This window comes from Thermobia domestica, chromosome 3 (genome assembly GCF_964235325.1).
Source record: "Thermobia domestica chromosome 3, izTheDome1.hap1.1, whole genome shotgun sequence".
Classification (NCBI taxonomy): Eukaryota; Metazoa; Arthropoda; class Insecta; order Zygentoma; family Lepismatidae; genus Thermobia; species Thermobia domestica.
The window spans coordinates 72,992,412-73,019,417 of record NC_137456.1 but is presented as its reverse complement, the minus strand read 5'-3'; positions in this window follow the sequence as shown (position 1 = coordinate 73,019,417).

Here is a 27,006-nt window from a genome sequence, read left to right as displayed (position 1 = left end):
TTGTTCATTTCAACAGAGATCTACTCACAGATTTTTGTTCTATCCCAACTCTACTAGCAATGTATTGCCGTGTATATCTTATTTCCACCAGATGTATTTTGTTAACTTCCATTTTACGCGGAGAAAGGTCTTTCGCTTTTCCCATTATGCTGCGATTACAGGACTACACAGAATAAAAGATTGATACACGAAACACGTCACAATCATTTTAAACTGGCCCATTCAAACTGTTGAACGCTTTGAATGTCGTTAATTTCTTACGACAGCAGCAACAACACTTCAGACTGTAACTTGTTGATAGGAACCACAATAGCTATCTACAACTGAAACACAACTTTCAGAATTCACCTCTTCTCTCACTAATGCCATCTGCTGTTCAACGGTGATATCGCCACTTCAATGTACAGTAAACAAATGAAGGATCCTATATTGGTGGTTTAACCATTAAATTAAATGTTCTAGAACTCTGCAATTAGGAGTCTTACATCAATTTTGCATTTTTCGAGCGTAAGTCTAATAATTTGAACACGTCTGTATCTATCTATCTATCTATTTATCTATCTAAAGGACGCCAAATTTGAATTGAGTGTGTTCATGTTATTTTGCAGTTAGCAAAACTGTTGTTTTCATAATAGATACCTGATGTCATTCCGATTAATGTAACTTCAATTGCTTTGACCAGCTTTTGTTTCTGTTTGTTACAGACATGGAGAAATTTACTATGCAACAACGTGTGTTGATTGTGAAGACATTTTACCAAAGTACCGAAAGTGCAATGCAGACAGTGCAAAAACTCCGTGCGGTTTTTGGAAAGAATGAAGCACCTAATGAGTCTACAATTTGTAGAATCATGTTGAAGTTACAATCATCTGGCCCAGTGTATACGTTGAAATCATCTGGGCGGACGCGTTCTCGTCGGACAGAACAATACATCGCTTTGGTACAGGGTAAGTTAATACGAGTCCTGAAAAATCGATTCACCGACATTCGCAGGAATTGAACATTCCGTCAACTTCGTTATATCGAATCCTGCACAAAGATCTTCATATGCATGGGAACATAATTCAACTTAAGCAACATTTCAAACCTGTTGATCATGGTAAGCGAAAACGGTTTGCTGACTGAGTTATGAACAGGCTTGCTCCAAATTAGCATTTCGCAAAACAAGTAATTTTCAGTGATTAGCTTCACATCCACTTAAGTGGATTTGTGAATAAACACAGGTCCAGGATATGGGGGGATTATTGCAAATAATCCAAGCGCATGAAATGCATCCGCTGAGAACGACTGTGTGAAGTAGGTATTTTGGCAGGTGAAGTGCTTGGGCCTCTTTTCTTTGAAGAACACACGAGGAATACAGTTGCCGGCTATGGAGAACAATATCATAACATGATTCGCATTAAGTTGTTGCCTACAGCCGACAATATAAGCAACCTAAACAGTCTCTGGTTTCAGCAGGATGGAATGACCTGCCACGCAATGAGAGAGACAAGAGAGACAATTTTCTTACTCCACGAAAAATTCCCGCAATAAGTGATCTCTGCGCAGTGATCAGGAATGACAGGCACGCTCATGTGATCTCACACATTGTGATTTTTTCTTATGGGAGTTCGTGAAATCACAGGTGTATACTAACAAACTCTGCACTCTTTTCGAACTGAAAGAGGAAATCATACTCGTAATCGGAGGCATCGGAAGACGTCTCTGTGAGAAAAGTTATCACACATTTTGTTGAGAGCATAAATCTATGCAGACTCAATGTGAGTGAGAATATGCTTGATATATGTTTGATATGTAAATGGGAGATATCACAGATTGTATATACATATTATAAATCATTTTGGTGAAGTTTTGTCTATTGTATTCTTACCTCAGTAACGGAGTAAAGAAACATGAAAGATATCTAAACGTTATGCGAAACGGAATCTGATTAAATAAAAAGTACAAACCTAGGTAATTACTCTGATGTTTTCTAGAAACAATCAGATATCATTCCACACTGAATTTATCAGACTCTGATTACAAATGCTTTGGCCCATTATGGTTGTAATATTGCATAAAATTAGTCATTATATTAGTATTTTAAGTAAACAAAGATAATGCAAAGTGTACTTATTTCCTCGTACTGCAGTTGAACCTTCGACAATCAATGTCTGTTTCTTTAAGGAATAGCATCATTTTAGATTTTGCCGGGGGAAGGAGAGCAAGATTCTCTAATTCTTCGAGTTAAGCCCTGGAGGTCACCAAGTTACCTCATTTTCTTGGACAGTTGACTTCCAGTATCTATGTGAAGCTGTACTGTTATGAAGTTACTTAATTATATAGTAAAACCTTATTAATCCGAACTAACTGGGAAGATAAGTTAATCGGATTAACGTTAAGTCCACATTAACTGCAACAACCTAAAAGAACAGTAGAAAGCGCATTAAAACTCTGTTTATATCAACAACATACGTTTATTAAGATGCATTTAAATGTTATAGACCTAAATACGTATACTATAAAGGTAACCAAAAAAGTTCTGTCGCTTTTTCACTCACCACTTTCCAACAACGATATGTCACCTAAGACGTACCTGGAAAATCAAAAATAGTCCCCATCAGCATCGACGACCTTCTGGCAACCTTCTTGAAGGCCATGGATTCCATCGTAGTAGAACTTGGTGGACGTGAAGCGAAGAAGGTATCAAGTGCATATCTACTTGGGAGATGAACTGGCGTCCTCTAAGGTGATTGTCCAAGGAATGGAACAGGTGATAATCGGACGGTACAATGACGGTACCAATAGTGTTTTCCATCCAAATGGTGTCCCGAGTCATCCTAGTCACGTGGGGCTTAGCCCGTTGTCCTGTAACAGGAGATCCCTTTGCGATTCAGAAGTGCTGGCTCCAGAGTTTTGAGTTTTTCTTAAACACGGCTCAACTGCTGACAGTACACAGTTGCACTGATGCTTTGACCAGCTGGTAGCACTTGCCATTGTACGATTCCACGAGCAGTTTACCAAATACACAGGAGGACCTTCTTCTGGTGCAGTGCAGATTTCGGCTGTTTTAGAACCAGTTCATGGGATGCTAACCAATGATAACGGCGCCGTGAAGCCTCGCACAGGACCCACTTCTCATCACATGAAGTATGACATCCCTCGGCCATCACATTGTCCAGGGAATTGGAAAAGAAGAAAGGAATGAGGAAGGAAGCAAGCTACCTGGGACCATTATGTTAGGTAACATCCCAGGATTTGCCTGATGAGAATAAAGAAGACCCAGAAAAAACCTCACTTAGGATGGCTGGCCTTAGAAAGCTGATATACCTTTTCGACTGAGTGTCCCACCGGGAATTGACCCCGGGATTACTCGCACCAAAGGCAAGATCGTTAGCGAATATGAACCACATTAACTTAAATATCCTAAGAGAACAGTACCAAGCGCACTAAGATTATATTTATATGAACACAACACCTTAAGATGCATTTAAAGGACATAGGCCTATATATATATATATATATATATATATATATATATATATATATATATATATATATATATATATATATATATATATATATATATATACCAGTATTACATTGTAATATACTGTAACTGATGTACTATAGTGAACTGTATGTGGCAACAATGAACAAACACAGAGCAGTATTTCTAATTGTCATGGAGTTATATGACGAATGCTATTGCTGATTTATAGCTACATTTAAAAGTTTTGCATTTTATTTTCTTTGCTTTTGACTGTCTCAATCAAGCGAAGTCCAGCTTAACCACGTTTTACTGTAATAGCTGCCCCCAAAGTCTTCAGTTCCCACGTTAACAACATCCTTTGGCTTTAGATAAGAGGTAATGCAGCTAGCGACAACTATTGGCCTAACTGTGACCTATTAGAAGAGTGACTGACAGACTAAAGCGTCTTGCTTTTATAATAAGAATTTATTATTTCTTCATAGAAACACTTATTAATTTGGAATGCGGCAGTGACGTGATGTCTGTATTTATATTTCCTTAAGTAAAGAATATTACATACGGGTTGAATTATAATAAAGAAAGATCACAAATAATACGTTCCGTAAACTTTCATGTAACAATCTTTCGTTAAGTCTAATTTATATATTGTTTAAGTATAACTTCGTAAGAGGCTGTAATATATATATATATATATATATATATATATATATATATATATATATATATATATATATATATATATATTGTTATATGTACAGTCATTGTCAAAATCTGAGAGCACCTTTGATTTAGCAAAATTTTCCAAATGAAAGACACTGTGTTCATGTAAACCCATGTTTATTTGACTCGCTCTTGAAAATAAATAACGTTCTTCATATAAGGATACAAAAATTCATGGTCTTGTTGACGTAGAGATAAATTTACTAAGGAAAGTTGCTTGGCAGTATAGAGAACTAATGATCAAAGAATTAACAGAACGCTTTGTTTGATGAAACATCGTTTCAACGACACCTAGTGGTGTGTGTATGAACCCTTGAACCCTTGTAATTGTCTCCTTACTTCCACAAACAGTAGTGTATGTGTTGTGTATAATACACAAGCAAAATTGAATAAATCGAAGAATAATTAAAGGATTGGATGCAAGAACCAGGTAAGTCCACTTTTAGAATTTTTTTCGGAGCTGCCTCCATCTTACTCTAACTTCATGACGAACACTGTACGTTGGTAGGTCTATCTCCTTTGTATTATAACACTAAATATAATCATCGGATTCACATGATTCTTGCACACAATGTAGAGTGATTTTTTTCCTACTGGAACATGTGAAAATCTCAAATTCGCTAAAAAAAAAAAAAAAATGGACCTACCTGCTTCTTGTATCCAACTCTTCAATATATTTTACGTTGAATACTTGATATTAATATATTGACTAATAACTGTAACTGCAGTATGTAGAGTCCCTCAATGTTAGCGATGATAATTGTTTTTTTTTTTTTAAAAAAAACCTACGGTGAAAAAATGAAATGAAAATTTTGAGTTTTACGTCCCACGGTTATGCCGGTTAGGCTAAAGGAGACGGTGATTATGAGAGATGAATGAAATGGTGGAATGAAGAAAGTGGGAGGAAACGGGAGAACCCCGAGAAAACCCACGCACACGGTGTTTGTCCACCACAAAGTTCACTTGGCGGGAGCAGGGTTTGAACCCAGGACCCCAAACACAAAACCTACGGTGATAGAAAGGTCTCTCTCTCTCTTTTTTTTTTTTCTTTTGGTAAACTGAAATATAATATGGATATGAATAACTTCTCGTGCTTCAGAAAAAATCAATACTTTCTGAACATTTTTTTAAAAACGCGAACTAATGTTCTCATTGTGAATGTCAATACACACGTGATTTTACGTTTAAAAAAAAATAAATAAATCACGCACTTCCTCCATAAAAGTGTTTTTGTTTTTAGTTCATCGAAGGAAAACTTGCTTCAGGGTTCTAGTTGCGTCTAAAGTTTTTTTTTTTAATTTGGGGAGGGGGTAAACTCATTGAATGAAATGTACGGGTTGTTTATTCTTTCCTCCTATAATTTTCTAATTATCCCTCATTAACCGTCAGCACCGAGAGAGAAAATAGATAAAAACAAAGGGATGTGATGTTTACTCATTTAACCGTTGCCATGGATACTATCACCCCACCCCAGTCCACTCTCATATACTTCATTCACCCCCATTCCCTCGCAGCTTAAGTACAGGAAATGACGCAGTTTGTATCTGTTATTCATTGAATACACATTATTAAAAAAAAAAACTTTCTGTTTTGATCTTTCATTCTCTGTCCCTGTCTACCACATTTTCCCCGAAGCTTTGTTAAAAACATCGTACACATTAAATACAAAACATAATGTATGCACAAGCGTGAACCTTGATTTTGTAAATCAATTTTCTTGATTGGGTTAAGGAGGTACAAAAGGCACGGTTACACAGAACTCATTTTTCAGTTGCAAAGTTGTATATTCTGATTCCAGGACATGTACACAGAGAAAAATACGTTCTCCGGACAGCGGTATATTGTACAGTAAGGGACACTTCTGGATGGTACACTTTTGCCGTAGATTTCCATATGGGTGTACCATCCAGAAGTGTCCCTTACTGTACAAATATACGGTATCCTCTTGCTTACTATAGAAATCAGTACGGAGCATACGTTATCCGTATGCTACATAGGCACTGCCCTTGAATGTTACATCATGCCGTTGCAGGATGTCTGACATCTAACAGTTTTCCGTATATCACATGCATATACTTATATTACCTACGTCAGCTATACGTTATATACGTCCATTTGTATGTGGGATCCTGACCGCCCATATTGTTTCATACGGAAAGTACGTATAGATGGAACACTTATACAGAAAGTATTATAAAACATGCGTTTTCAGTTATACGTCTGCTGTATGTTAAGTCCAAAAACTACAGGAAATACGCATGTAACCTATCTTTTTAAGTACGCCACCTACAATTTTTTTCTCAGTTTATGCATGTTTCGTTATCCGCTAAATACCCAAAAATTATCTTGAAGTGTTAAGCTTGTCCCAAATTGTTTATTATAAATGAGTCAATTTAATTCCGTCACTTTCGCTTTCACTTCCCAGTATCGAAAGCTACATTTTCCGTTCTAGCCAATATGGCTACTAGACAATGAAAACATTGACCCGATTATATTTCGCATTTATTTTCGTGCAAGTAAGTTTGTTTACGTTTATTATCTTTAAGGAGTTAGGTTTACTAAAACTTCTTTATCTGTCCGCGTGTACGTCCGTCCGGGAGACAAAAAAAAAAAAAAAAAAAAAAAAACTCAAGCCCTATTTTCGATGGGCCACCATTAATTTTGGCCACGATATACTAGCTCAAAAGGTAGGAATAGAGTTCAGTAATGGAGATTACGCATCCACCGAAAATGTTAGAAATAAACTGTTTCCGGTTTTAACGTTGATCACTATAAAAGCGGTTTTCTGCAATAAATTAACCATCCCAAGAATATATTCCATCACCACTGTAAATTTCTCTACTCCCACCCTCCTTCCATACGGTATTAGAAACAATTTATAAAGGTAACCAAGAAAATTCTGTCCCTTTTTTTGTGGAGAACTGTGTTCAATTGGGTTGAATGTGAATGTAGATAAGGCGAAAATCAGTTGTTGGTGTGGGTATATATAAAATACTACCTGGTTGTGGCAGTTCAGCTACACCGTGAACTTGCGTAAGGACAGAGAGAACATGGACCCCCCACAGAGCGTCATAAGCACGTGCATGCTGTACGAGCTCAAACTGGAGTCAAACGCAGCTGCAGCAGGGCGGAAGATATGTCAGTTTAAGGACGGTGGCGAAACACTCAAAGACGCACCATATGCCCGAAGAACAATACATGTAAAAAAAAAAAAAAAAGAAAAAAAGAAAGATCTTCAGACAGCAATTAAGGCGAATAGTGATCAGACATGTGAGGAACTGGGACTACAATTCAGTGTGAGTGGAGAAACCAGATAGAGAACCTCCATCAACTTGGGAAGCACTACAAGTTGGTTCGATGTTGTCCCACATGATTTGATTCGGGGCCAGAAGGCAACGCGGGACTCCTGTGCTTCTTTACTGTCTCGTCTGAGGAAGGAACCATTTCTAGACAGGGTGTTGACATGTGATAAGAACTGGATACTACGGCGCCGTCATCATTGGTTAACATAACATGAACCGGTTATAAAACAGCCGAAACCAGCACTGCACCAGAATAAGGTCACCCTGTGTGTTTGGTGGACTGCTTACGGCATCGTGCATCAGGGACTGCTACCAGCTGGTCAAAGCATCAATGCTACTGTATATTGTCAGTAGTTGAGCCGTGTTTAAGAAAACTCAAAACTCTGGAGCCAGCACTACTGAATCCCAAAGAGTCTTCCTGTTACAGGACAATGCTAAGCCCCACGTGGCTAGAATGACCCGGGACACCATTTTACGTCTTGGATGGGAAACACTATTGCATCTGCTATACTCCCCGTACATTGCACCGTCTGATTATCACCTGTTCTATTTCTTGGACAATCACCTTAGAGGACGCCAGTTCAAATCCCTAGTAGAGGTGCAAAATGCACTTGATACCTTCTTCGCTTCACGGCCCACCAAGTTCTACCGCGATAGGATCCATGGCCTTCCAGAAGATTGGCAGAAAGCCATCGATATTGATGGAGGCTATTTTTTATTTTCAAGGTACGTCTTAGGTGACATATCGATATTGGAAGGTGGTGGGTGAAAAAGCGGCAGAACTTTCTTGGTTATCTTTGTATAAAGGTCGCCTGTAGGATTTGAAGTCTGAGTAAAAGAACGTCAAGCGTGTCGTTCACTTTCTCTAGTGATCGGTCGGTGATATACTGTATATACTATATATGCTGCTCCTGACGTAAGTAAACAGATACCTAGCAAATGAGGGTTATCCACATGCCAGTGCACAAAAGGAACTATTTCTAACGCTGGAGTTTGTAGTTGGTGAAGTCTTCTTTCATAGCACGAATAGCTTCTATTCTACGTTGAACAACTTCCACTAAGTCATCGACGACATCTTCTGACAGGTAATATTGTACTATTCGTCACAGAAGTATCTATGTTTATTTGCGTCTAAGGTTTGGCAATTACAGTAAAAAAGTTATTTCGTTCACGCGTAAAATATGTTAAAACGAGTAAAATATGTTAAGTGTGTTTTAAAAACCGGAAACAAATCTATCTTCTTCAGTTCCTATGTACACATATGTGTACCTCTGTTTTTTATTTTATTTTATTTTTATTTTATTTATTTATTTTTTGCTTTTATTCTGAGGCTTGCATCGTAGTAAAAACTGCTTTGTAACGTTTGTGCACTTTCCACCCGTGTTTATACCACCCATCGAGTGGAGCTTCGAGGTAGTCCTTGCCTGCTTCGATTGCAATTGAGCCTTGTCGGGACTCCAACCCCTCTCTATTCGCTGTAGTGCATTGAGTGTCGTACTCCTCCTCACTTAGCTCGCTCCGTGAGGAATCCTTCCCGAAATCAGGTCGATGGGGCACCAATTTTAACCCAAATATTACAGAATTTTTAATTGTTTTATATTATACTGTTTTAAAACACAGTTTTGTAATAAAATTTGGTAGTAAAAGAATCCAAACTATAATTTGCTCTGCATATGTTCTACCTACATCTACATAAGCAATACTTCACAATATATACAGATCACAACTATTCGAATCTCAAGCGTAGCAGCATTTTGAATCATTAGTCTATAAAAAAGATAGAAATAAATAAGGCAACGACCAACACTAAGACCTCTAAATCAGTAAGTGTACCTTAATAAAACTGTGTTTATATGGTTTAAACATATCACGAACAGAAGCCAAAAAATACTCTTCTCTCACAGGGTTCCAATGACAAGTGGCCTTTCAAGCTAACTATGACAAATGTCAGAAGAACTTTGAGAATTTTGGAAGTAAAGCATATCTTATAGCAGAGGAAGACTTGGAAAGATGGAACATATATTCTTATTTCAGCGTTACTAAAAACATAATATCTACCGTTAGTTTTGACATTATTCTAGACAGAGTGGTTGAGGAAATACAAAAGAAGAATAATGGTGAGAAAAGTGTATTATCATACTGAACAAGACGTTATATTGTCACGACTAACAACAAGGGGATTCTTAAAATAAATAATAAATAAAGCATAATTCTGTCCATGGCATTATATGGATTTGAAAGTTAGTTAGTGACATATAGATAGAAATCAGTGACTGGACGTTTTCGAGAACTACGACTTGAAAGAAACATTTCATAAGAAAAAGGAAGGAGGAGAATTATTCTTGTGGTAAGTCGAATTGACCTCTGGCTGAAATAAAAATCAGCTCGCAGCGTGCTGTTACCAAATCTCCAATAAGAAATTTGCGTTAAACTGAAAGATTTCATTTTATTTAATATTTTAAAGTGTATTAATTCACATAGAAAATAATAATAATCTTCTTTGCTTCCTTCAGATTTTTTCCGGGTTTCTGTCCAGAGAGTAGCTACCATTGAAACGGACTTTGGAATCAAGAGTTTCCATGATCCAGTTATTGGAAGGAGTCAAATGAAGCTGAACGAACACTTACAGGGGGTCTCCTTTTTGCTATTACCAACACATACGAGTTATCTTTGACTGTTACATTAAGATACCAGACATCTTGTTACAAAATTCTTGGAGTTATATACGAAGAAAATGCTAATTTATCTTCTACTTCTTCATATGGTTTCAATTGAATGTCTTTCGTATTTTTTTAAAAATTACCGGATAATATGGGAGATGAACGGGGATCTGTTACAAACGGATCAGCTACTGATTAGATTGTTCTCTGTGTGAGGGGCGATCATTAGCCTGCCAGAGGATAACGTTACTCATCGAAAAAAAAAAAAAACACAAGCAAACCAAGGATCTTTTTCATATAAAGTACTAATTTTGTAATGCTAGTGCCGAATTTACCAAAATCCATTGTTATTTTTTTTAAAATATTTCCATCATGGAATCACGGCCCTAATGATAAATTTGAGTTTACAAAATTAATATTTACGCACAATTGGCTTTCACTGTTGTTATCAAGGATCTTATAAAATAGAGGATCTGCCCTTACAACAAAATCTTGAAGCCATACGTCACAGTTTCGCCACCCCTACTCTGCCCACTCCGCCCAATAGGATTGCAATGTTTTGAGCCAACAATCATGGTGGAAACGAAAATAGCCAATCAGACGATGGCGGAAACGAGAGTAGCAATCAGACGTACCGATGCTCGGTTGATTTTTGGCTTCATCGATTTAATAGGATGACGATACATATGGGCAGATCCTCTATTTATAACATCCTTGGTTGTTATACTACCATCTCTTCTAATATTTTACAAGTTGTAAAAATATACTTGTAAACGTGTAAGCTTTCTGGAAGTGGCCCTATATGGGGATTGTCTCTTAGTATATTAGACATTTCTAATTATGATATTAAGTAATGCGCACGAGACAGCAGGAGAGGAGGCTGTCTCGTCTCGAAAGTGTGTTGTGAAAGGTGATGTCGCGTCTCAAAAATTCCATCTCGTCTCGAGTGAAACCCTAACAATGTTCGTTTTTAATATTCATCCTCCTATGGATTAATACCGATGAATGTCACTCAGCGTGAAAAGAAAGCAAATCACAGTAGAATGAATTTGGTTACATAGCTTCACTCTTCCAATATAAATCATCCTTCTTTCTTTGTTCGAATAACAAATAAAAAAAAAACACTGCTGCATGTTTCAGCACGGATCAAAAGGTCACTACGTTAAGTCCTCTAGCTAATGTGCTTACAGAAAATGAATAACACTTGACTGTTCCTAATGTTTAGTTTGCATCGTTTGTTCATGCCATGAAACCAAATTACATACTGAGCCTCCAGTCATATAAAGTTCTGATTTCCAGCTCCTGGCAAAAGGCGCCTCATATTGAAATAGGTTGAAAAGAATGGTCAAAAGCTTCTGTCACATTAACACCAGGAATTCCACTGAAAAAAGCATAGAGCCCGTGGCTTAGTAAACGTGTGAGCTACTGGAATGGAAGAATGCATCAGCGATTAATTGGGTCTCTTTCCTTTTTTTGTAAAAATACAAAAGTGGACTGTTTTCTATGTTGAGCATAAGCAGTATTTTCTTTTTTCTACAACCACACCCGGTTTGTGACAACTTGATAAAAAGGGTGCCCTGAAAGGACTTCTTTCAACGTGATGGCAACACATCAATTCATTTGACTTCTGTCTTTCGTCAGAACCCTGGACCTGGAGTTCTTTTGTGTTTGGAAAAACACCTTTTCTGGCCAGAACAGTAGAAGCCAATCTACAGAAGCAATGAAGCGGTTTTCAGCAGTGGTCGCCAAAATGGATTTTATAGAATCAACAATAGCACAGTTTAGATGGTTTGAGTATTATTTACTTGTAGTATATACATATATTCAGTAGCGTACGCAGAGATGAGTTCCAGGTTTTGACACCTTTCAACAACAAGATATGAATAAACAACATGATATGAATATGAATAATATGAGGGTGTTTCAGATAAAATGTCCAGTGCTTATAAATCCGAAACGGCTGAGAATAAAAAGATGAAACAAAAACTGAGATAGGAAAATGTCATAGGGCACATCACATGGTGTTGTTGTGGTGACCCCCAGGGCCATCCTTCAAGGGGGCCCAGGGGCCAACTTCAAATTTTCAAATAGAAACACGTATTGAATCATACCTCATTCAATAGTACTTGAAAAACGAAACAGCTTTTGTAGGAAACAATTTTCGATTTGGGCCACCGTTTTCAAAATCTCCGCAAAAAGTGGGTCCTGTATCAGATAAAACGTCCAGTGCTTATAGGCCTAAATCAGAAACGGCTGGGAATAGAGAGATGAAACAAAAACTGAGATAGAAACGATGATAAAGCCCTTGAAGGAGGGCCCTGGGGGTCACCACAACAACACCATGTGATGCGCCCTATGACATTTTCCTATCTCAGTTTTTGTTTCATCTTTTTATTCTCAGCCGTTTCGGATTTATAAGCACTGGACGTTTTATCTGAAACACCCTGGTATATATAACAATCCTGAAAAGATACGAACCTGGTGACTAGAACGTACCCCCCCCCCTTACAATATTCTCTGTGTGTCATTATGCACGTATATCTGTCCAATTTCAACGTTTATGGGCAGTGAAAGAGAAAGACCATCGTTATTAAAAGAAATTATACTAATAGAGAATTATAGCTCACAAGATTATTCGTTTAATGGCAGATTCCAGAGCTGTACACTAAACAAACGTGAATCATGACCGTCAGCAGCGGGATGTAAGGGGGAACGTTGCCCCATGGATTTTCGAAGGTTGTTCAGCTCTTGGAAGTACATATCAAGACACAATAATTTGCTTACTCACGTACTATAATGCTTCATGTATTTATATGAAGTACTACACTACTATAGCTTTTAGACTTCCAAGCTATGTTATGCACAAGAGTCGGAAGTTTTATAGAACGGCTTTGTCCGTCCGTCCGTCTGTGTATAGGTTTCCAGAGCAAAAATGTTAAGAGATATCGAGATGCAGTTATTTATAATCGATTCAGTGTCCCAAGGACAGGTTCCATGTCCTCCGTTAACTCTCTTTTTCAAACTAGAAGTGGATCAAATTACAGCTCACAGATGACGAGAAGAACCCTAGCAGAAGTAGTGTGACGTAGGTATGGGCTCGTCCACTTTTCGCACGGGGGTTTCAAATGACACCACGGAATAGCACCCGGAGTAGCAGACGACAACTAAGTATAGACCACACCTCAAAAACCGAAAATGGACTTGACCGTGTCGCTGACCTTTCCCGCTTCCCCTCTTTTAGGGCTCTTCTCGTCATCTGTGAGCTGTAGCCATTTCCAGTTTCCCCGTTTATCACTGTAGAGCACACACAATTACAGATAGTGAGAAGTGGGTTTCTACAGTCGATTCAGGGTGTCAAAAGAACTTAGTATTAGAATCCGCAACACTCTAGCGAAACTAGAAGTGGTTGAATTTTACTATTACATCTGGTTTCAATACCGATAGAGCAAAAACGATAACACAGGGTGCGGCAGAACCGACTAAGCAGTTTCTATCGATTACCGCGAGAGCTGTGGTGGGGGTAGGCAGTTGCACGTGGTCTGTCTTTGTTCAGTCGTTGACCCCATGTCAGTAGCTAATATGGTCTGGACCGGTGCACATCGTGGTTTTGCCGTACGCGCTTATTATGAAAAGAACAGATCTGTGATCGCTACACAACGAGCTTTTCGGCAACAGTTCAACATTCCACGCAAAAATGCCGTTCCTAATGCAAACAAAATTCGGTCCTGGGTTCGGCAGTTGGAGGAATGGTAGCACACTAAGAATAGATACATATACACATGGCTGCTCACATAGCTCGAATTTCACTTGATGTTTTGAGAGAAATGTTTCCGGGACGCCTCGTCTCTTTGAGGGGTGATGTTGAGTGGCCTGCGCCGTCACCAGATTTCAGCATTTGTGACTACTTTCTTTGGGGATATCTGAAGGAAAAGGTTTTCAAAAGCCGCCCTCACACCCTACTAGAGTTAAAACAGCGGATTATTGACGAAGTGAATGCCATACCCCGCGATATGTGTGCAAGAGCTGCTCGAAACTTCAGGGATCGTCTACAACAATGTATTATTTTCAAAACTAAATGAATGTAAAATGATATATTGTACTAATTTAGAAAATAAAAGCATTTTTTCTCTATATATCCAGATTTACTTTCTGCCGCACCCTGTATAAATCTAGATGTCGTTTTCTGGAACTATTCAGCTTCCCAAGAGTAAGTTTTATCTCCTCACTTAGCAATATATTCAAACCAGAAGTTGTACAAATTAACGATTTTCGTTTTCAACCTTTATAGCCATAGAACAAAAACGTAACGAATAGCGAGTAATGGCTTTCTAATATTGATTCAGTGTCACAGGAACACGTTCTATCTTTGATCTTACTAACCTATTCCAATCAGTAGTTACAGATGTAGGCCTACTACTTCAAGTTTGAGTACTGAATTCTCATAGTTTGTAAATTTAGGTAGTTTCACACTGTCAAAGGAAGCTCACTTGTTTACTTAGGTAAAAAGAATATATGCGTAAACAACTGTTGTTTCATATGATATATTATTCACACGCGTGTATCAATCTGTATGTATATTCGCAACTGCGCTTGTATGTCAGTCTTTTGTCCCATGTGGAAAAAAATTCTGCGTGCATCCCTGCCTGATGTGATGTTTCTATATTTTTTTTAGTACAGTTGGACTTCGATAACTCGAATTTCTTGATAATTCGAACTTTTTCCTTTGAACCATCCATAACACTCAATGTTAAAATAATCACCTCTAAGTCGAATGTTTAAAAATTACAACCTCAATAAGTCGAATTTTAAGGGTTTCATAATCATATTTAAAAACCTCGGTAACTCGAACTTTCATATCTGCAAACCTCTACGAGAACCGAAGTTTACGTATATAAATCGAATTTTGCTTGATGTGATCCTGATAACTCGAAGCTAAAGCTCCATGCTTTTACGTAATTAATTGTCGTTGTTGTATTGTAATGTGTGCTGTAATTGTGTTTTTTACTTATGTCTAGCATTTTAGTTTTACTAGTCATCTTATTTAATTTAAGGCACTTTCACAGCTTCGAGTTATAAAGGTTGAATGAATAAAACTTCGAGTTATAGAGGTTGAATGAATAAAACTTCGAGTATAGTTACTTTTCATCAAGAAAGCGGAACCTCAATATCTCGAATTTTTGTTGTGGCCATCTTGATAACTCGACCCCTGATTACTCGAGAAACTCTATAACTCGAACTTTTATCTATTCTCTTCAGCTTCAAGTTTCGAGGTCCCACTGTATATTTTTCGTATATTTAGCGTGCAAAAATCTATAAGAATCAAACGAAAACTCCAATGCAGTGGTTTTTTGTTCGCAGACCTGTGTTATGAATCGAGGACTTTTAACCTAAGCCAGTCGAGTAAAAGTTTCGTTCAGGTTGCAAATATCAGTGTCGGCTATTAGCGGAAGTCACATCGTTTTTTTCTTTTTTTTGTTTTCTTTTCTGTTTTTCTTTTTGCGACAAGCTAAGGAAAGGAAAGTTATCTAATGTTACTAATTTTTTTATACATTAGGTAATATTTTCTTCTCTTAACTTGTAAGAATAAAATTTTAACTTTTGTCCATGTGAGTAACCTCTTATCGTGATATAGTTTTCGGAAAGTCTTTTTTGGAACTTCTATACAATTCGTAAGGACTGTGAGTACTGAAGGTATAAAGTTAATAATAATTACCAAATAAAAAGCATACATTATACACAGTATAAATTGAACCAATATCTAAAAAGGCTCAATATCGGGTTTAATATAACTAGATTTTAGTGTACTATGCTATACAACATTAGAAGTCCTTATTAGGCCATTAGATCTCTCTTTAGCTACCAAAATGTCAAGGTTCTCCGCGTCCTTCAAAAACCATCAACCCCTGAACTGGAAATGTGCTTCCTAAACACCTCAAACACCATTGAAGCCACAGCCTTTAGAACACATTACTCTTCTAACACATACTGCCTTGGCTGGGACGGTCGTAGGTGTTTGCTGAAAAACACTACTTCGTGTACAGTGGCTGTCAAATGTTTGATCGTGGAGACTTTGACAAACGAGCATCGGATTCCGCATTTTCGTTCGTTCGCGGTCTCTCTTCTCTCGCTTTAGCCAACAGCAGAGAAATTGAGTCATCAATCACCCACCCGCTTTGGAAGAAACCGGCTGTTGAAGACGAGAGCTTTAGAAAACAGTTTTGTCCGGCGGACAGATGCCGTTTGAAATGAGACTAAAAGCTCTGAAAGGATGGAATTAGGTTAATTGCGTATCCTTCCGTACTTTCAGCGGAGACACCGTGAATTATCTTTATCGGTGCAAGCTCCTGTCGCATTTGTGTACGCAAAAGAAACGAGTTTCAAGTAACAAGATAGGGAAGAGAGATCTTTTTTCCTTATAGAACATGAGATAAATGCTAACACTCCAGTCGCACTTTTAGCCATGTCAGCAAGTGTTGCAGCGCGTCGTGAAAATTTTTCTCATTTTGTTAAACTCGAAAACCGTCCTAATGATGCTCCAATGTTTTGAAAATTCCTTTATCCTATGTAGAGAACCATTTTGAATCATTATGTAAAACTTTAAGAGAGGATTTGTATCAAAGCTGTTTAAATAAACGTGAATGGAAAAACGCTTCGTTCATGTACTAACTACGAATCGAGAAGGTGTTACCGATAGTTTTTACAAAATGGTAACTCCAAAGGGCTCTGTGTTTGGTTATTATTATTGTTATTAAGTATTCTACCTGTTAGCAGGTTATGGAACTAATAAGACTTCAATTTATTTTTTTCTTAGGCTCAAACCTGGAAATGTTTCTTCCACGTTTCTCAATTTTCAGCTTCCTCTTTTAAATCCCAATATTTTCTTATATTTTTCAAATCATTGATCAGCTGTGTTAATCTTATTTCTACTACTTCCTTTCCTTCCATCTTTCCCTCTATGGCAGTATGAAAATGAAACTTCCTCGCAAGGTATGTCCAATCCAATTAGCTTTCCTATGAAGAATGCTGACTAAAAGCGTCATCTTCTCTCCTACCCGTTATAGATCATCTTCGTTTGTTACTCTCTTCATCTTCTTCCAACACCACATTTCGGAGCTCTCCAAATATTTCTTCTCTAGCTTCCGTAGTGTCCAAGTCTCCGAACCTTACAGTTCAACACTCTATATGGCTAGAGGTTACTCGTTTGAAAGGAAAGAAAAAGCTTAATAAAGGAGATTAATGGAATAACATAAAGGAAGTTCTTGAATGACCCTACGTTAAAAATTGCTAGAGACAAGAGAGACAAACTTGTTCAACCCAAATATAAGATAGGAAAACCTATGATTTTATTTTCATATTATGAAACTACGGTAGACTATATAAATTTAATATTGAGACCGTAAATGCACAATGTACGATTTCTGTTTTCAACAGAGAGACAAAGTTAAACAGAGAATCTATTCTTAGTAAATTACACTTGCATGTGAATATGGTTTATTATTATTATTATTATTAATATTATTAAAAATAACTATTTAATGTATATGAATTCCTACCTGAAATCGTACTTGAGGTTACGCGCACCCACTGCCCATCTTTTATGCCAAAACAAGGGGGCATAGACTTTGCAGACTTTACGAGAGGAGGCCAAGTTAAAGAAGAAACTATGCAGTTGGTTAGTCTGAAATTCAATTACTCCTTCCTTATTTTTTTAAAGCAATATTTGAGACTCAGCACATAAATATAATATACCATATGTATCGTAACGTATAAAGGAAATCTACACTAAAATAACTATATATTCTAAGATTTACTTGAAATTATGCTTTATTCTGTGGCACATAGAATGTGTTTTGTCTCGTGAAGGTTCTGTTTATAAAGCCATCAGCCATTTGTTCGAGGCTCAAAGAATTAGTAATATCCTTGTGGACGTGTAAAACAGTTAGGTGATTCAGTCTCTGGTGGCTCATGGTGGTTCGAAGGTAGGTTTTGAGGCGTCTCAATGTAGAGAGTGATCTTTCTGCAGAACATGTGGAAACTGGTATTGTAACAACCAATCTAATAAATCTAAAGTATTCTGAAAGAATATCTCGGAGATAGGCACTGTTGTCATTTTTGCAGGAAATTTTACGACATCGTCAATGGTGTCCAATTTAAAATTCTTATTAATAGCGACGTCTAGACACATGTTTCTATGTAGTACAATGTTATCGTTATCGAAATCGCCATGATAAAATTGCGAAATATGTCAGAGAATTCACTGTGAATTGGACATAATGGAACATTCCCCCTGTAGACCTTCATACAAGGTGACGCACGGGAGTGGGAAATTTTGAATCATGTAGTACACGGTCATTGTTAAATATAACAATGCTGTGAGACCATGATAATGTAGCATATATGATGCCATTTCAGTTACCATGGAGCAGTGGTCAGGGAAGCAAAAACGCTTTTGCGGTGAAAGCATAATACAAAAGCAATGATATTGTGAAGATGCACGACGTAATTTTCAACTTCACCCTCAGATATGGTTCCATCGGCCCACAATGTGAAGAAATGGGTGGAAAGATTTGAAACGACGGGGTCAACATTGAACTTGAAACATGTAGAACCAAGGAAAATGGTTCGAACTCCAGAGAACTATCCAAGCAGTAGATGCAACACTCGAGCAAAGTTTGCAATGTTCTGCATGACGACATGCCAAGTTATTAGGATCAACAGTCGGAGTTTGGATAGAATATTGCATTAAGCTCCAGGTAAGCCTGTTTAAAAGATCATGTATTTGCAACTCGTCCTCATACACTGGATGAATTCAAAGGTGCGATATGTGAAGAGATTCGACCCATTATTGCGGATGTACTGCAGAAAGTTATGAGAAACGTCCATTCGGGAATGCAGGAATGTTACCTCAGAGAGAGAGACTCCATTTAGTGGACGATATTTTCAAAACGTGAGTTATTTTTGTTTTAATGTAAACAGCATACACGTACCTTTTTCTGACCAGAATTACAATATATATATATATATATATATATATATATATATATATATATATATATATATATATAATACTGTATTACTTGCATTGCGGCAATTTCAAAATCTTCACCTCTCGCGCACCACCCTGCACTAACAATACTTGTTACGTGGTGCTGTGTTAGGATGTCGTAGTGAAGTAGAGCACCATCATGTTGAAACCACACATTCACATCCTTCAAATCACATATATTGCCAACGGAAATCTAATCCTGGCCTCAAGAGATAAGGGTAGCTGTTAGATAAAGATATCTCACCTAAGAGGTATGTGAGAAATGTTTAAGAAAGGATACAAAAAATATAGAAGATTAGAGACCGAGGCTATAGAGTAAGTGTATAGGGTTTAGAAAAAAAATATCATTAATATTAAGCAATATCCAGATGTGCTCTCAACGGAATCGAGTTCGTATCGTCCATGCTCGAAGACTCTTACGCTAACAATTTAACTACAAAGACATCAAAAGTAGTGTTCTATTTTAAGAACTGATAGGTGAAAAAACAAAATTATGAGATTTTTCCAAAATTATATTTCTTGATAAACATGTCTGAAACATATCACAGGCAAAAAATCCAAACTGCTTAATTACGTAATTGATTTGCTAAATTTAACATCAAAGCACATATGTATGTGTAGGTGAACAATAAAGGTCAGAATGAAAGGCAAGAACATATTGAAAAGTAAAACAAAATTACTTTGTATATTTATTTACATGTGTGTATAAACGTATCATGTGATTGTATGCACGTTTAGTGATATGAAATGTAAACAACATCAGGGCAAACTAAAATATATGAACGAACGAGGACAACCGTGGGTTAAAGAAAAGAAGAAGGAAAAAAAAAACTCAACTTGAAATGTAATGGAGGTATTTGGTTACCAATTACAGGCTTTTATAGCATTTCATCTGGTTGTGAAGCGAGTTGGTTGCCTCGACAACGCTATCTATACATGTCTGTCTCAAATATCACTGGTTTAACTTATTTGTATGTGTTCTTGGAAATCTTAGGTGGTACTGACGTCACTGCGCTGTATTCGAATAATGCTTGTCGTGTAAGTAATGTAAATATATGTACAGCTATGGGTACGGGATTAGTTCTTCTTTTATTTCTATTTATTAAAAGCGTTTAATTTACGAATAAAAATAAGCACATGTTGTCGAGCATGTTTTTAAATTGATAGTCAATATACAAAGTAAATACGAGGATTAATCAAAATGTTCGTAAATAGAAACTAAATTATAACTGACTATCATCATAGCTGTTCTGAAATGACTAGCAGGGTAGTTGCCGTTGAGAAGCTACCATACACCACGGTCCTCAGGTAACTTCCTTCTTTTGAGATAACAACTTTCTCTTTTAGTACCATCCATCAACTGTAGCATATTTTGTCCTTTTCCTCCCGTGTTTCCTTCCGTTGTACCTTATACCACGTCCCTGAAGATAAATTTCCTTCTTAACCTATGATTCAATTAGTTTTCCTTTTTTTTTTTAATTGGATCTAATATTGTGTTTTCCTCCTATTATACGAGGGGCAGTCAAAGACTTCCTGGAATTCTGTTATAGCGCTTTATTAGCACAATATAACCACACACTACTTAATAGCCTTCAAAAGTTGTCACCTATGGAACACACACACATACTTTGTTCTACCGCTCCTGTGATTGGTGGAAACACCGACGAAAAGCCTCTTTTGGTATCTTCCGAAATTCAAATATCGCATTGGTTTTGATCTCTTCAACGTTGGCGAAACAAAACAAAGGCCCATTTTTAGCTTTGGGAAAAGTCAAACTTCCGATGGTGCTAAACTGCTTTTAAGGCTATCAAACTCTCTGAATCAAATATTCCTCACTTTGCACATTAACTTGACGTTTACGCGTTGCTCGATCTATGAAATTGCACTAACTGATCACTACACATTCCTCCGTTTAGCTGCACTATTCGTGCAGTGCCTGTTAAGACGTGTTCATACTTGTCAAATTCATAATTAGGCAACCTAAGGACTGTATTGCATAAGATTCATTGTGGTTGCATCACAAATGCGAAAACTACAACATTCCGGAAAAATTTTTGACTGCTACTCGTATATCATCTCCGCATTTCATTTTCCGTTTAAACCAGCTATGTCTCTCTATTTTTCGATATTTCGTAGTTTCTATATTCCGATATTTTTCATCGCTTCTGCGTAGTGTCCATATTTCATCCGACAGCGCGTTGATTCAGATATTGAATAGTGCTTCGCTATTTTCTCGTTTATTCTACCACTTGTCATATACTATCTATGGTCAATTTTTATCTTGAAACGTGCTTCGATGAGAGTTTGTGACATGAAAATATCGGCAGGGGAACATCGTTTGACATACTATGCAATAATACCAGATTAACAATGTTGCCAACCCAACATAAAGTTGTGGCTTTAAATGAAACTTGGTCAGTTTGTTATATATTTCAAATATACTTGTTAAACGCAAACGTACAATATCAAAATTATTTTTCAGTGTTACAAGTTAAGGACAGTATCACAAACATATGTAAACATCCAAACTTTGTAAACATGTACAACAGTAATAACAGAAGTGAGACGAATGTGTCAGTCAACGCATATCGGAACTATCTTAGTATCGAATACAATAACCTTCATATAACGTATTTCTAACAAGTAGGAACAACGTTACAAAGAATTGAAAGTTTTACTTTCTTCAAAAGGTTTTACTTCGAAGAAGTGCTTATATCAACATCACATCCAATCACACAGATGATTTACAATAACGTCAAAGATCATAATGCCATTTACAGAATTTTGATGCCTCAACCGGTTCCTGAGATATGAAGAACATTGTTAAAGTTTCCAACATTACTTAAAATTACATAATTGCGAGAACTTGTAAGTACAGCTAGCAAAAACTATTGCAGTAATGTTATAGAAGCAAATGGGAGCAGCATTAAAAAAAAAAACAATTACCCTTAAATTACGTCGTTTTAAGCAGTATAATAATATTTATTTATTTATTTATACATATTTCTGGGCATTACCAGCATCTATGGCCTTATGCCCGTCACGAATGAAAAATGATGTCCCTTGGCGAGCACATTATTCGGGGGGAGAAAAGGAAGCAAGGAGTGGGGAGGGAAGGAAGAAACCTTAGACATGTGTGTTAGGTACCATCCTGACATTTGCCTGGTGTGAATAAGGAAATCTCAGAAAACAAACTCACTCAGGATAGCTCACCTCAAGAAACCGTTACACTATTTTGACCGAGTGTCCCCACCAGGAATTGAACCCGGAACTGCTCACATCACAGTCGAGAGTGTTAGCGACTACACTATGAGGGGTCACAATAAACTCAAACTAACTAACTAACTTATTTTGTCACCCATGAAAACCGGAGACTCAACGCTGCATTCACAAAAACTCTCCATTGATTTTTGCCCTTATACCATTCTAACAATGTCTTTCATATCTCCGAAACGGTTGAGTTATCAAATTGCTGTAAATGGTATTGTGATTTTTACGTCTAATGCAAATCGTCTATGTGGTTGTGTGATATTTATCTAAGCATTTCTTTTTAAATAAACGTTGTTGAGGAAAGGTAAAATTTTCAGTCCTTTGTAACTTTGCTCCGACTTGTTAGAAATACGTAATATCACGACCATAGTAGTCGACAGAATGGTACTTCCAATATGCATTGGCATATTTGTCTCACACATGTTATTGCTGTTGTAAAGGCCTCAAAAATTTGGATGATTGTGAATGTTTGTGAGACGTTGTAATACCATAGGTTGTAATACCAAATAATAAGTTTTCGTTTAACATGTAGATTTGAAATATGTAATAGTGCCATTTAAAAGAAGAAAAAAAGCTTTCTGTTGGCTTGGCCGAAGGAATATATATATATATAGGGTGTACCATTTATATTGGAACGCCCTTTAACTTTTATACTAATAATTAATAAAATTAACTGAAATTTAATAAACACATAGCAAAAATGGTTGGTGACTCAAAGTTTCGACAAAATTTCGATTGTCATTCACACTAAATTTCCAGCCTCAGTGGTGGTCTTGGAGTAGGGGTAGCTTCACGTTCCTTTCGTCAAAGTTCCATAGTGAAACCCGTTGCTTACACCAAAGAGTTGAAGACGGTTGTAAAGTACTGGATTACTACTGTAGCGCGTGGGAGGCCTCTGTTTTTCAGCAGGACTCCTCTCCTTTTCATGCACCCTATACCACCCAGTAATGATGGATCAACAATTTTCATGACACTGTCACTTCCATAAGATCCCCAGAGCCCCAGAAACTATTATTGCGGTTAACGGCGGTTTCATTGAATGCACTTGTAGAGCAGGTGTTCTCCGAAGAATGACACCCGTAATAATTTATGTGGTCTGCAAGAGGTCTTTCGACTTTTTTACCTGCAGTAGTGATTAACTCTGCATAAGTAAGCATTACAATTAATCTAAGTCATTAGGTACAAAATTGACACAATCATCTGAATTGTATTAATCTTTGTTATTTATGTACAAAATTGTACGTTCCTAAGTGCAGTGTTTTGTTAGATATTTATGAATTAAATTTTACATGTTATCTTATGGAGATTCTGAAGCCTCTGATGGTGGGTAGACATCCCCTTAAATTGAAATAAAATCTCTCTCTCTCTCAAATACCTGACTTGTTCTCAAATACCTGACTATATATCTTATGGATATCTTCACGCATAACTTCGACTTAGGTGTATTGTATCGACCTCGTTTGCAATAATAGGTCTAAATTCTGATTTCATTTAGAGGAAAAAACGTAATTAGTTAGCGAGAAATTGTATTTTAATACAGTGTCGCAGAAACTGGTACCAGACCGTATCCCTCTATTTCATCCGGAAGTGATTAAATCTACCAGTTCCGTTTTCAGTATTGAATCACCATCGCAAGATTTTAAAGTCTGCCGTAGTTTCACACTAGGAAATACAACTCACTATAATGTTATCATCATTAACATAGGTACTCTGTGATAATTGGCAGGTCACTTCCTGCAGCTAAGAAGCTTCCATGCTCCACGGTCTTCCGCTAAACTCTTTGTCTTCACTTACGATTTCTCTGTTTCGATATTGTCCATTAACTATAGTCTCCTTCACCCCATCCCTCTCTTTCCTGCTACCATACCCTGTAAAACATTCCTCATGATACAGTTCCTTCTTAGCCAATGCCCAACCAGTTCCTCTTCTTAATAATATCTAAAATTGTTCTTTTCTCCTCCACCAATTCTAACACCCTCTTATTCGTTTTCCACTCGACCCAGCAAATTCTCTATATTCACTCACATTTCGAAACTTTTCCAGTCTTTTTTCATCATTTCTGCGTAATGTTCAAGCTTCTAACCCATAAGCACAATACTTCAGAGGAAGCACTTTATGAGTCTTTTTCTCAACTCTTTATTCAAGGTACCACAAAATAGTATTTTCTTCCTCCTAAAGGCTTCTTTCACCATTCCTGTTTTTTGCTTTTACATCACGCTCACATTTCATATGATCACTAATAATACTACCCATGTATCGGAAATTAGTCACCTGTTCTATTTTCTTTCCTCCTGCTTCTATTTTGACAGCGACCCCTTCGTTCTAATCACCATGGCTTTTGTCTTTCTAACATTTTATTTTCATTCGATATTGTTCATAGCCATTCCTCAAGTTTTCTAGCATTTTATTGATTTTCTCTTCAGATTCTGCAACAAGCGCTGCAGAATGTACACACCTAATCATTCTACCCAGGCCCGTATCCACGGGGGGTCTAGGGGGGCCGGGCCCCCCTAAATTTTTGCTGGCCCCTTCTAAAATTTTCACGGTAGGCTTGCAAATGAACTATGATATGGTGATGGACTATAATATGTTTGGATCGGGCCCCCCCTAACTTCTACCGGGCCCTTCCTAAATTTTGGGGCTGGCTACCGGCCTGATTCTACCTTTTACTGAAATACCGTCTTCACTTTGTAGTAACATATTATTATGCGTTGCTGGCTTGTTATCTTAGGTCATTATTGGGGAAATTATTCAATATTTGCATTGCTTGTTATGAATCAACTTTAGGTTCTTAATTTTGATAATCCGTATTATTTGAAAGAAAATCGAGAAACCTATTTCAGGAAATATTGCATAAAAGCTATTATACAGTGATTTCGAGAAACAAAAGTGTTATAATTGATGTGGAAAGAACAAAACTGTTGTGCAGGACAGTAACCTCATTCATAATTTATTTGACGAGTTCTCGCAACGTCAATACCTCAGGTTCACTAGTTCATAACCATTCATCATTAAAAAAAAAAGAAACATTCTTCTCATGGGATAAAGTGGGGTAAAAATAACACTAATAATTCCATATTTCTTCTGTTCATGGCAAGCGGAAAATACCTCATTCATCTCCCTATTTAAACTTTCTGTTTGCATTTTGAAATAAGCAAACAAACAAACAAAACAAAACTAGAACTTTTTTTTTTGGACATTAATACCAAACAATAACAGAAAGAGTGATGTGTTTCTCTGACGTGCCGTTGTGGCGTTAGTTTCTAATCTTCCCACTAACGGACGAGAGGACAGTGGAAAAAGAAGCATGGTTTGAAAAAACAGGAAAGCTTTGGCATAACGCCAGAAACTCCTGCTGCAAATACGAATGGAATCTTTTCATATTGTGTTGTTTGGTACCAGAAACTAGGTTACGAGTAGCAGGAGCAAGCTATAAATTTATTCTCAGGATTAATCCTGATAAATAAACTTAAGAGAAACGATATAAAAGTCAGTAACAAAAACGAGTGGAGGAGGATTTAGACATCCAATGTTGCAGGAAAAGGATAGGTAAAGAAAGAAGAAAAAAATATATTTTTAGAAGGATTATTACAAAAGCAGGAATTAAATGATAATGGAGAGGTTTTTAAAATCTTAGAAGGTGATTACGATTTAATATTTAACCTGGATTTCTGTGATGAATTTCCATAGTTTTATCACTTTAAATGGTAGTTAATGTATTTTCTCTAACTCCTTAAGCGTTTGAAGATTATAAACTTCTACAAAAATTTATAAAATCCAGATAAATATGGCTATTATTACTGAATGATTACCAATACTAATGTAAATTTTTATTTATTTATTTATTGTATATTGAACACAACTGGTGTATACCCATTGACAGTGTTCAGCAGTGTACATAAATGATTACATTATATAATATTTGTTCTGTATTTTTATACGTACATCAAATATATCTATTGTAGGGCATTTTATTTGAACACTATTATATACTGTGCACATTCTCCTAATAGGCGATATACTTAATGCATTAGTACGCGCTGTAATGGTTCATGACATGTTTGTAGCCGTGAGCACTTTCCTGTTCGCAACATGAAGGGACATTTCGGACTATAATATTGACGAATCTATCTCATTGTGTATAAGCTCATGTAAAAAAAAAACACAGAAGAAAATTAGCTCTTGTTTCAAGAGAATGCGTTGAATAGCTTGGTAAGTGTTCAAGATATTTTTCATAGATCCCTGTGTTTTATATATTAAATAGCGTACAAACTATGATTAAATTGCTTCTAATTGGTGCGTATATTTTTGCGCATTAGTATTCCATATGGACGCACATTCCAGTTTATTGCGTGCGTATGCAGCATATAGGATTTTAAGAACATTAGTGTTCTTGAATTCACTTCCAAGTCTCATTACAAATCCGAGATTTCTGTAAGTTTCGTTTACAATTCGATTTAGGTGAATATCAAACGAGTTTTCTAGATCATTAGCGTGTTTTTTATTATTATTTTAATCGAATTATATAGCTACATT